The sequence below is a fragment of the Dermochelys coriacea genome, chromosome 25, assembly GCF_009764565.3.
Source record: "Dermochelys coriacea isolate rDerCor1 chromosome 25, rDerCor1.pri.v4, whole genome shotgun sequence".
Classification (NCBI taxonomy): domain Eukaryota; kingdom Metazoa; phylum Chordata; order Testudines; family Dermochelyidae; genus Dermochelys; species Dermochelys coriacea.
Window position 1 is genome coordinate 7,416,618 of NC_050092.1, and position 12,281 is coordinate 7,428,898.

A 12,281-nucleotide genomic window follows, 5' to 3' on the forward strand; every position below is an offset into this window, starting at 1 on the left:
GGTCCACCATCTGCTGAAACTATTGCAGCTTTTATTGGTGCTGGGGACCGGTACGTGGGATGGACCCAAGCCTTGCCAGCAGGCAGGGGTAAGGAGCTGGGTGGGGGAGTCAGAAGCTCCTAGGAGGGGACAGTAGGAGACTCCCTCGAAGGCTGAAGCTCCTGGATGGGTGGGTGTAAGGGCTCCTGTGTGTCTAGGTGACCTGGCAAGCATGGAGGGCTGCATTAGCTGCAGTCGACACTAGGACCCTTCCTGTTGGTGGGGAGGTGGCCAAGGGCCAGTTTCTCTGCATCTCAGAGGTGGTAGCCCTACTTCAACTCGTGAGTAGCCCCCAACAAAGTGCTTAAAGCTAGGCACGTGCGTAAGTACCTTGATGAATGGAGGTCCGAGCCCTGACAGCAGAGGTTCCCTTAGTGCAGGGCCCTGCTGTTCTGTGCAAAGGGCCGCTGGGTGGATCAGAGGGGAGTTAGGTCCGTCTCAACAGGAGCATCTAAAACAGCTGGGGCAGGTGGGTGTTGCTGGTTTGCTGGCACAGATGCAATGGTCAGACAGTTGGTGTCAGGGTTCCTTCCCCATTCTGAACTCTAGGGTACAGATGTGGGGACCCACATGAAAGACCCCCTAAGCTTATTTCTACCAGCTTAGGTTAAAAATTCCCCAGGGCACAAAATCTTTGCCCTTGGATTAGGCAAAACACTGCCACCACCAAGTGATTTAACAAACAAACAATCAGGGAAAGGACTACCTATTCCTATTTTCCCAAAATATCCCCCCAAGCCCTTGAGCTTAAGAATAAACAAGGTGAGCACAGACCAGCCTTGGATTTTTAAGACCCAAAAAACTCAATTAGATTCTTAAAAAACAGAACTTTATTAAAAGAACTAAAAAAGATAAGAGAACAACTCTGTAAGATCAGAATGAAAGATAATTTTACAGGCAGGCAGATTCAAAACATAGAAAATCCCTCTAGGCAAAACCTTAAGTTACAAAAAGACACAAAAACAAGAACACACATTCCCTCCAGCACAGCGAATTTCACGAGCCAAAACAAAGAAAACCTAATGCATTTTCTAGCTAGATTACTTACTAACTTTACAGGAGTTGGAGGGCTTGCATGCTTGATCTGTTCCTGGCCAAGGTATCACACAGACAGACAAAAGCCTTCCCCCCCCACACTCCAGATTTGAAAGTATCTTGTCCCCTCATTGGTCATTTTGGGTCAGGTGCCAGCCAGGTTACCTGAGCTTCTTAACACTTTACAGGTAAAAGGATTTTGCCTCTGGCCAGGAGAGATTTTATAGCACTGTATACAGAAAGGTGGTTACCCTTCTCTTTATATCTATGACAGTTGGTATAAAGATTCTCCTCTGTTCCTAAGTCTCTGCTCCTGCCAGATGCCCTTGGCTAAGGTATACTGGCCTTTGCCTCTGTGCCAGCTTCAGGTCCCCCATGCCCTCCGCTCCCTGTCTTGGCCTTATGCTCACACAGCCCAGTGGCTAGAGCCTTAGACTGGGAGTCAGGACACCAGAATTCTCTTCCTGGCTCATCTCTCCAGGCCTCAGTTTCCCCTCTGTAACATGGGAAAATATTACCCACCCTTTGTAAAGGGTTCTGAGATCAGTTACTGAAAACTGCTATGTAAGTCCTGTGTAGTAGTGTTTATTTGAATTTATGGTATCACCTGGGAGCTCCAGTCAGAGACCAGAAAGGACCACATTACGCTAGGTGCTGTACAAACCCAGAAGAAAAATACAGTCCCTGCCCCAAAGAACTGACAAGAATAATGACTCTAAATATGTTCTGTTCATTCTCCCCTGTCGGTTTTAACTCTCCGGACAAAACTTTTGCTTCAGGCATATATATATGGTTTGTACATGTAAACTCAAAGAGGGCAAAGGAACTGTCTCTCACTGGATGTCTGTGTAACATCTAACATAACGGGGCCTCCTTTAGAGCTGATTGCCTCTGGGCGCTATTGTAACACAAATAATAAATTCGGCCAAATTTACTTCAAGTATTTGTAGTATCTGCCTAACGTTAAAGCACCCGAGTCAGCCAATGGGGTGCCAGCATTGCCAGCTTTTATGGCATCTGGTGCTCTTCTCAAAGCCTCAGTGCCTGGAGTCATGTGATTAGGTGAGCCACTCCGCTTTCATTTGCAAACAGAAGTACATTTCTTGCTCTCATGGTCGCAGAGAAAAGCTTATGACCCGAGTGTGCTGCAGAGGCCCCATAACCAGCAGGCAGGTAGAAAACCCAAATGTTATTGCTTTTTTTAAAAAAAAAAAAAGAAGTTATTTTAAGCCACTTTCATGATGGTGGGGGCCTGACTCATGGTTTTAGGAGGCATGGCTGGGGTGGGGGCGCAACATTGAACTATTTTCAGGTGCTGGAAAGGGGGCCGGTGGCTAAGGACCTTGCTGAACTGGGACCTGGAATTGCAAGATAAAAACAGAGCTAGGTGGGCTTGCTGCAGTGATTATGGTGGCATCTTTTTGTGGTCAGCAGGCTTCTGCGAGGCCAGGCAGAGAAGCACATTTCTGATGCGTAACAATTATTTCCCTCGCCTGGGAGATCTTTCTCTATAAGCTCCAACTCCTTCTGCGGCTGACTATGTTCCTGGCATGCCAGGTAAAGCTTCTGTAAAGCCCCAGACGTCTTTCCCCTTTCCCTTGCAACTTTCACTTGCGTGACCAGATGTCCTGATTTGATCGGGACAGTCCCGATATATGGGGCTCTATCGTATACAGGCGCCTGTTACACCCCCACCGCCGTCCTGATTTTTCATACTTGCTAACTGGTCACTCTAGCTTTAATCCTCTGAGACTTGTGCGGCTGAAGATAAATGGCTGGTGTCATAGTATTGCCATGGGTGTATTCTTGATTCTCTGCTTTTGATTTTTAGCACTGGTGAAAGGTGCGAGGTTGAAGACTACGTGTGGAATGAAAAGGTCTCTCTCTAGCCGGATAACAGGTGCACCACAGGTAGCATCAGTGCAAACTGCACCCTAAGCTTGAACGGTCGCATGGGCCAGTGGATAGAGCCCTGCATTGCAGGAAGCATGGGTTCTGTTCCCAGCTCCATCCTAGCCTGCTGCATGACCTTGAGGAAGTTAGAATCATAGAATCATAGAAATCAGGGTTGGAACGGACCTCAGGAGGTCATCTAGTCCAACCCCCTGCTCAAAGCAGGACCAATCCCCAACTAAATCATCCCAGCCAGGGCTCTGTCAAGCCTGACTTTAAAAACTTCTAAGGAAGGAGATTCCACCACCTCTCTAGGTAACGCATTCCACTGTTTCACCACCCTCCTAGTGAAAAAGTTTTTCCTAATATTCAACCTAAACCTCCCCAACTGCAACTTGAGACCATTACTCCTTGTTCTGTCATCTGCCACCACTGAGAACAGTCTAGATCCATCCTCTTTGGAACCCCCTTTCAGGTAGTTGAAAGCAGCTGTCAAATCCCCCCTCATTCTTCTCTTCCGCAGACGAAACAATCCCAGTTCCCTCAGCCTCTCCTCATAAGTCATGTGTTCCAGCCCCTAATCACTTTTATTGCCCTCCGCTGGATGTTTTCCAATTTTTCCACATCCTTCTTGTAGTGTGGGGCCCAAAACTGGACACAGTACTCCAGATGAGGCCTCACCAATGTCGAATAGAGGGGAATGATCATGTCCCTCGATCTGCTGGCAATGCTCCTACTTATACAGCCCAAAATGCCATTGGCCTTCTTGGCAACAAGGGCACACTGTTGACTCATATCCAGCTTCTCGTCCATTGTAACCCCTAGGGTCCTTTTCTGCAGAACTGCTACCGAGCCTTTCAGTCCCTAGTCTGTAGCGGTGCATGGGATTCTTCCATCCTAAGTGCGGTACTCTGCACTTGTCCTTGTTGAACCTCATCAGATTTCTTTTGGCCCAATCCTCAAATTTTTCTAAGGCCCTCTGTATCCTATCCCTACCCTCCAGTGTATCTACCTCTCCTCCTAGTTTAGTGTCATTTGCAAACTTGCTGAGGGTGCAATCTACACCATTCTCCGGATCATTAATGAAGATATTGAACAAAACCGCCTGAGGACTGACCCTTGGGGCACTCCACTTGATACCAGCTGCCAACTAGACACGGAGCCATTGATCACTACCCGTTGAGCCCGACAATCTAGCCAGCTTTCTATCCATCTTAAGTTCTGTGTCTCTGCTTTCATCAGTCGTCTAGTGAGCAATTTTGAACGGGGACTGCCTCTCGCTGTGTGTATGTAAAATACTGAGCACTATTGGCCCGTTACCTTAGCTGGAAATTCTAGGTGCTCTAGTAATGCCGGGCCCATGAGAGATCTCCAATGGTCTGTTAAGGCTTCAGCCTGCATGGTCCTGATGCTGACGTGATCATGGCTTTCGCTAGGTTGTCAGTGAGACCTGCCAACTCTTTTCCCATGGGCCGGCGAAGAGCCGCCGGCTATTGATGTGTTTATTAACGCATCGGGTTTATGGGGGTTATATAATCTTGAAACAAGGAGAGCTGGGTCAGGGCATGAAGCTCTGTGTACAAGCACAATTATCCCTGCACCTACGTTAGTTACTTTTTCTGGCACACCGCACATCGGTGGTGTTGCCAGTTAATAGCTCTGTATTAAAGGCACTGGGGAGGCAGCTTATGAATGATCTGGAAGAGGGAGTAAACAGCATGCTGATGAGGTTTGCAGATGATAGTAATTTGGGAGGAGCGGGATGGAGAGATAGATGAGCAACATGGGCAGAAAACAACCAACTCCAATTCAGCTGGGAAAAATGTGGCCAGAACACCCAGTGAAAATTAATCCGTAAGACACGTAGCTGGTGCATGGTTGGAATCTGGGGAACCAGTGTAAAACCCTAAGATAAATTTTGGGACTCCCATTTAGCCGTGCATTCCTGTTCAGCAATGCACTGAACTAAGCACATGCTTCAAGTTAAGCATGTGTTTAAGTGTTTTGCTAATCAGGGACAGACGTGAGCATTACTAGATTGGGGCCTCGGAGAATATTTACAGGTTACAGTGCTCTGATATGAGCAGTGGGGATGTAATTAAGACGGAGGCCAGCGGCACATAAGGAACATGTTTTGGAGCAGATGTGAAGGCACATTTCTCAGTTTGATCCAGCACTTTCAAGTAAAGCTCTGCTCTGAAAAGGGCCGGTATAAAAATAGCCCGTTCTTATTTATCAGAACTCTCTCCTGTGTGCATCCAGGTCTGAACTGCTCGCTGCACTGACCAGAAAGACCTCTTCATTGCTCTCCGCTCCTGGTATCGCTGCTGAGCTACCACAGCTAAGAGAGAACCAGCTGGAGCCTGTGTCTTCTTCTGCAGCATCTTCCGCATTGCTTACTGATGCCTTGATTCAGCATGTGCTTAAGTCCCATTGACTTCAGTACATGCTGAAATGCTTTAACGTCGGGCCAGACTTTTAAAGGTATTTCGGTACCTGCCAAAGATTGGTGCCCAATGGGATTTTCAAAAGCACCTAGGGGTCTAACCCTCAGAGGTACTTTGGAAATTCCAAGTAGGCCCGTCTCTGCACTTTAGGGTTCCTAAGGACCTTTAAAAATTTGGCACTTAGAGTCTGAATTCCAGTCAATCAATTACACCTGTGCAGACTGACTGGTGACTGCACAGGTGTCATTGAGGGCAAAATTTGACCCTCGGACTCTTGATTGCAGGTTACGAATGATATACCAGAAGGAAATCTGATCCCAGGCTGAACTGGCTGTGCTGGCAGTTAGAAAAAAACCCTCATCCCTTGACTGATCCCAAACTACACATGTTTGATCCAAGGTCCCTGAGGGATAATAAATGTCATGGGAATTGTAATCATAATTAATATGGATCATAATAATACTTGGTACCTATGCCAGCCCCATGAGTTCATTGTTATAAGGTCACTTTTCAGAGCTGACGAGCACTTTAGTTTTGCAATCTGGAAATTGCTGGAGCGGGGCTAACAGCGCTCAGGAATGGCTTGGTGATGTATAAGCAGCCCTGTGGACAGAAACCGCTGAGAACACGTTGAAACCTGCAGTGGTTCAGTTCACCTAGCACTGATCAGGAGGTCATGTACCCTGACAACTCCTAACCCGAATAAGCTGACTCTCCAGAATACTGATTCACACCAGTTGTGCTGTGGCTGGTTTGCCCATCTCCCGTGTGGAACAAAGCCAGCTGTTGCAGATCAGACACACTCGTTGGGAGCGGGATCACAACTCTGTCCCTTGAGCCCCAGCACACAGGCCTGCTGTGGTAACCGCAGAGCCCTTTGACTTCTCGGTGGGCTTGTCGCTCAATGGCAGTGACTCACCCATGATGTTATGTTCTACTGGAAACCATGCCCGACTGGGGCTGACGTACCTGTAAAGCTCTATTGCTAGACGAGTGGATGGCAGTGCTCCTTTGCATGATTGGTGTCATTGGGTGTAAAGGCAATGCAGGGCACATGGTTGAGTTGGCCATTCTGGCATCCATGTGTCTTTGTCTCCCTCTTGTGGGTAGTCCGTGTCTAGAAGCACGCGAGTTTGCTAGAGCCTTTGTATTAAGAAATGGGGTTCTTTCACTCAAGTAGTAGCAGCGCCTGCTTTTTGAGACCCAAGGGTCGTGGGTTTGATCCTTGCCACTGTTGATCATCTCTGGACCAGGAGCTGGACAACTGAAGGTAGTGAGAATGCCAGAGTAGGGCTGGACACAAGACAGTCAGATGAAGGATTCTAAGCTCCTCTTCCCCCTCTCTAGTACACGCTGCTCCCAATGGTCAGGTTATACACTGGAGTTATCCTTTTATTTCTTGGAGTATTTCAAAGCAGAGCTCCAACAAGTGAAGGAGTGAACGGAAATTCTTCCTTTGGGGCTTTACGGAGGCATTTCTAGCACTTATAAATCCCCTGGTTGATGGGGCCATTAAAATAAGTTTGGGAAATTTAATGGCTTGTGACTTTTGCCATTTTTTTGTTCCATGAAAAATGACATTTTCCATGGAAAAAATGGTCCCCTGCCCCATGGGACACAGCTAAAATTGAGCTGGATGGCTTGTTTCTGCTGAGTCAGAGTCAGGAACATGTTGTAATATTGAGAAACATTGAGACAATGAAAAAGAGTATGAAATATAATAATCTGACAGTCTTTGGCCTGGAGGGACAGGGAATGGCAACAAAGTGACTGTCACTGTGGATGGCATGTGGCATCTAGGGTCTGATACTGGGGCCCCATTGTGCTCGGGGCTGTACAAATACAAAGGTTGCATCTAGACGAGGAAAGTTAGTTATGCTTGAAAACGTTGGCTAATACGATTTTGCACGTGGCTTTGCACCTAATGTAGGCAAGTCTTTTAGCACCTTTAATATGGCGGCCGGTCATGGTTGACTCTAGTCTCCAACCATGACTGGTGAACACTTGTTAAAGTGCTGTATCTAAAATCATGGTCCTTAACGTGTTTTCAAACACAGCTGATTGCCCCAGTGTAGACAGGCCTCTGACTCTCATTTGAGCCCAAACCTTCCTTCCGTCCACACGCAGGTCAGTAAGCACTCAGGACCTAGGTCCTAGGACCTTGTTGGGGTGGATGGTTAGGGTAGGTCTACACTGCAAGGAAAAAACCCAGCAGCAGCGAGTCTTTCAAACAAAAAGTCAGTTGACCCAGGATCATGGTGCTAAAATAGCCCCATAGACGATCTCACTCAGGCTGCAGCCTAGGTTCTGAGTCCCCACCCCCATCAGGCTTCAGAGCCGGAACACTGATGTGGCTTTTTTTAGCCCCGTTGCATGAGCCCAAGTCAGCTTACCTGGGCTCGAAGGGTCACTGCCATAGATGTTTTTGTTCTGCAGTGTAGTCGTGCCTTCAGACCCCAGGTCCCGTTGCGTCACAGGGCCAGGCCCTGTTGTTTTGCAATGTGGACACAGGTAAAGCCGCAACCGCCCATCAGAAGGTCCGCATAGCGTGGATGTGAGCCCCAGCCCCAGCAATGGTCAGGTTTAGGGTTGAACAGCAGTGTGACCAGGGCACTGGGCTGGAATTCAGAAGACACGGGTCCCATTCCTGGCTTGGCCATTGATCTGCTGGGTGACAGTGGGCAAGTCACTTTCCACCCTGAGTCTGACTTGTCCAATTAGCTTGTGGACGTAGAGCTCCCAGTCTGACTTGTCCATTTAGCTTGTGGACGTAGAGCTCCCAGTATGACTGGGCTGTGATCTTAGTTGTGACCTCTCGGCACTCCTGCCATGCAAATGATAATTGGGTCACCTTAACTATAGCCCGGTGACTTTAACACTTGGCTCACCTCACCTATAGGCTCCTAGTTCAACCTCCTACCTACAAGCACTCAGGTGCATGGTCTTCCTCTTCCTGCAGACCCTCTGCCTGCAACAGGGCAGCCAGACACCAGGAAGGGGGTTGTGCTTGCTGGTTCCACCTCTTGGAACCCCCTGGGCCAGAGGATTTCTCCAAGCCTCACAGAATCATTTGGATAACAAGGTGGTTCTATGCTACTCGCTCAGTTGACTGTTCCAGCCACCCAAGCCCCATCTCTCCAGACCCCTAGGATACAGATGGCAGCCAGGCTGGTGTCTCCTCCCGCTTCAGCTATGCCTGCCCAGGGTTCCTTAACCCTGCGGGATGCAGAACCTTGAACCCTCCGATCTGGTGATAACATTCCAGCACCCAAGGGCACTCAACAGGCTTTTGTGGCTTATTATCTAGCAACTGAATAAAATCTTGCATGGCTAATTTGCTAAGTTCCTTTGTAAATAACACCATGCCAAAACAGCAAGCCATTGTGTAACACCTGCTGGCACTGGATCTGATCTGTGTTTAAAGAATGCAGATGCCTGAGGGAGAGCATTCTCTCTAGCAACCTTCTTGGTGTTGGGCCATGCCCAGAGATTTCTGTTCTCTCCTCCCTCATTCTTTACTGGTGCTGACGTGTGAATAACAGCAGGATCTATATTGCCTTGGTCATTCTATTACTTATTCTGACACGGGGTGGGCATGATCCTCAGGGTCGTTGCCACAGCAACCTGGTGGTGTGTGGTTAGGAAAGATGCCGTAGAGTAGCTGTGGACCAGCAGGGTGGGAAAGCAAAAGGAGTCGTGTCCCGTGGCTGTGATGGAGTCCTCGTCCATCATGTTTGGCCAAGCCCACAGTTGACATGAGAAAGTTTAACTTCAAAGGTGGGGAGCTTGGTGTTTTTGCTTCCAGCCTTGAAATTTGCAAGACAAATACCAGCATTCCTAACCCTTTCCTCGCCGATCACCCTCCTTACCTTCAGTGCTGGCCTTGCCTATCTATGTACCAGGGGCTGGACAGCCAAAGGGAGTGAGGGGTGCCACCAGCAGGGCTGGACGAAATGTGGAGGCAAAGGGAGGGCTATACAAAGAAGACAGCATCACATCTGTTTGTTATTTGCAATGCAGTAGTGTCTACGGGTCATCAACCAAGATGAGCCCATTGTGCTAGGCACTATACAGCTATACAGCTGCCCCAAAGACCAGACAGACCTAATGTAGGCAAGTCTGACACCTTGTCTCCAACCATGACTGGTGAACACTTGTTAAAGTGCTGTACCTAAAATCACGGTCCCTAACGTGTTTTCAAACACAGCTGATTGCCTTAGAGTAGACAGGCCTCTGACTCTCATTTGAGCCCAAGCCTTCCTCATTTGAGCCCAAGACCAAGGGTGAAAGGGGAAACCGGCTCCGAGAGGGGAAGTGACTTGCACAAGGTCACATAGCAGATCAGCGGGGATTAGAACCGACGCCTTCTGATTCCCAGCCTAGTACCTCTACCTATTGGGCCATACTGCCAGCATCCGAGCCTAGGTGCATCTTCTCCTCTTACGTGCAAGGACACAGACCATGCACAAGGACGTTTCTCTTTGGCCATCAGGGCCCGGCAGCCTGATGATGGTGCAAGGCCTGCGAGGAAATGGCCAAATAAAACGTGCCATCCGCGAGGGTCCTTAGCGACACGAAGGAACGTTCCACATGGGGCCCTTCCCCTTCCCCTTCCTCTGCCCTCCTGCTGGTGCCATTCATTTCTTACGCCTTGTAAAGAAGGGTGGATATCACTTCCTGAACTGGGCTTCATGGAGAAATCTAGCTGCATCGGGGCGAGGACCCAGACAACAGAGTCTGCAAAGAGATTCCCTCCCTAACTCTGTCAGTTGCATATTTTGCCTGATTTAGCAAAATAAGAACCAGAACTGGACCTCCTGGGAAAGAATGCAAAGGCAACCCGGCTGCCTCCCAGATAGCTAGGCTGGGCCTCTGTGTAACAATCCTTTCTTCACGGTTAGGAGCTTGTCTGCTTTGCCAGGGGAACCTCACATGGTCAAAGGTTGTAAAATAGGAGTTCCCCCCCGCCCCCACACAGAGATCCCCCTTTGGGAGAAATGTTCTGACCAGCTGACTCCTCCCCAATATCCGGCATGCAATTGTGAATTTAATATGATCCTAGTTCCAAAATGGATCCGATTTGTGCTTCCTTCTCCCATGTGAACATCAGGACCCTGCCTGCACCTCCTTATTCCCACGGGGCTTACATTCACTCCAAAGCAGAGGGGCCTGTGTACCACTCAAGTTCCACTTTGAAGGCTAAAGTGCAACTTGCAAGAAGTGGTGCCTAGGTCTTCTGCTGGTCCCCTCTGCCCAGGGGTAAATTTAACACCAGTGGGGAGGAGGGTTGTTCTGTGGAGGAACTGGAAGATCAAATTGCTGATAAATTTGGAGATGAGATGATTGGCAGAGTGTTGAATTGTGACAAGGGCAAGTCACTTGGGCAGGGCGATACAGATTGCTTGGGAAACAGTCCAATACTGTATATATACAGTTAAATGTACATCGGTCTTAACATACGTCTTACGAACTCTCACTGTGATGCTCTGACAAAAAGGCCTTATATGATCCTCGGATGTATGGACACTGGCATATGGAGTTGGAGTAGTGGTGATAGTGTCTCTTTATATGGCATCTGTGAGACCATTGCTGGAATACTGTATCCATTTTTGGTGTCTATAGTTCGAAACAGATGTTGCAAAATTGGAGAGGATTCAGAAAAGAAATACAGAAATGACCAGAGGTGTGGGAAACAGACCTGGCACTGAGATTTAAGTGATTCTGTCTGCTTAGTTTCTTGAAAAGGAGGTAAAAAGGTGGTTTCATCACAGTCTATAACTAGTTACGCAGGGAGCAAAGGTCTGATACTAGAGGTCTTTGTAATCTAGCAGACAATGGCATAACAAAATCTGGGGCTGTATGTAAAACCAGCCATTGGTTGATAAAGAACCAGATTAGCTCAATTGATATAAGCCAAGTTTAAATCAAATTAAGAGTTTCCACACTCTATTCTGCACCAGTATAACTAAATTGGTTTTTTAGGCCAATTTAAGGTTAAACCAATGCAACTTTGACTATAGACGTGGCCTGATTTAGGAGATGAATGGGTTGTGACTATACCAGGCTGGGTTCTGCAGATCAGGGTGTGAATTTAGCTCATGTAAACTTATGCTCAAATAAATTTGTTAGTCTCTAAGGTGCCACAGGTACTCCTTTTCTTTTTACAGTTTTCTTGCTTTATTCTTTATCCTACATTATTTGCCAGACTGTTTTTGCGTTTCTTGACCCATCGCTCATGATATCATGTATTCAAATAAGCACATTTTTGATTGGGCACATGGGTCACGTGATATGTTTCTGTTCCATGATTGGATAAGTCTGCTTCTCTATCCCCTGCACCTTGTATATTGATTTACCCTAGTGCAAAAATGTAACCACTGCCTATCATGCTCCTCAGTATCGTCTGGTTGGGCTCCCCACTCTCTGTTGTCTCGTGTCTTAGACTGGAAACTCTTTGGGGTAGGGACTGTCTTTTTGTTCTGTGTTTGCACAGTGCCTAGCACAGTGGGGCTTCTAGGTGCAATCCAAATAATAAATGATGATGATACTTGTAACAGGGCTGGGGCTAGGCAACTCTGATTGCATTGCAGAATGAGTCCCACCTGAGAGCGAGATGGGTGATTGCCCTATAAAAAGCATCAGGAGGCTGCCATGAAGGGAGGGAAAGTTCAGCAAATGGTAGAGACACTGCAGAGAATGTTTCAGAGTAGCAGCCGTGTTAATCTGTATTCGCAAAAAAGAAAAGGAGTACTTGTGGCACCTTAGAGACTATTAGTCTAGACTAATATTAGACTAATAGTCTCTAAGGTGTCACAAGTACTCCTTTTCTTTTTTGCAGAGAATGTGAGGGCTCCCGCAGTGTGGCAG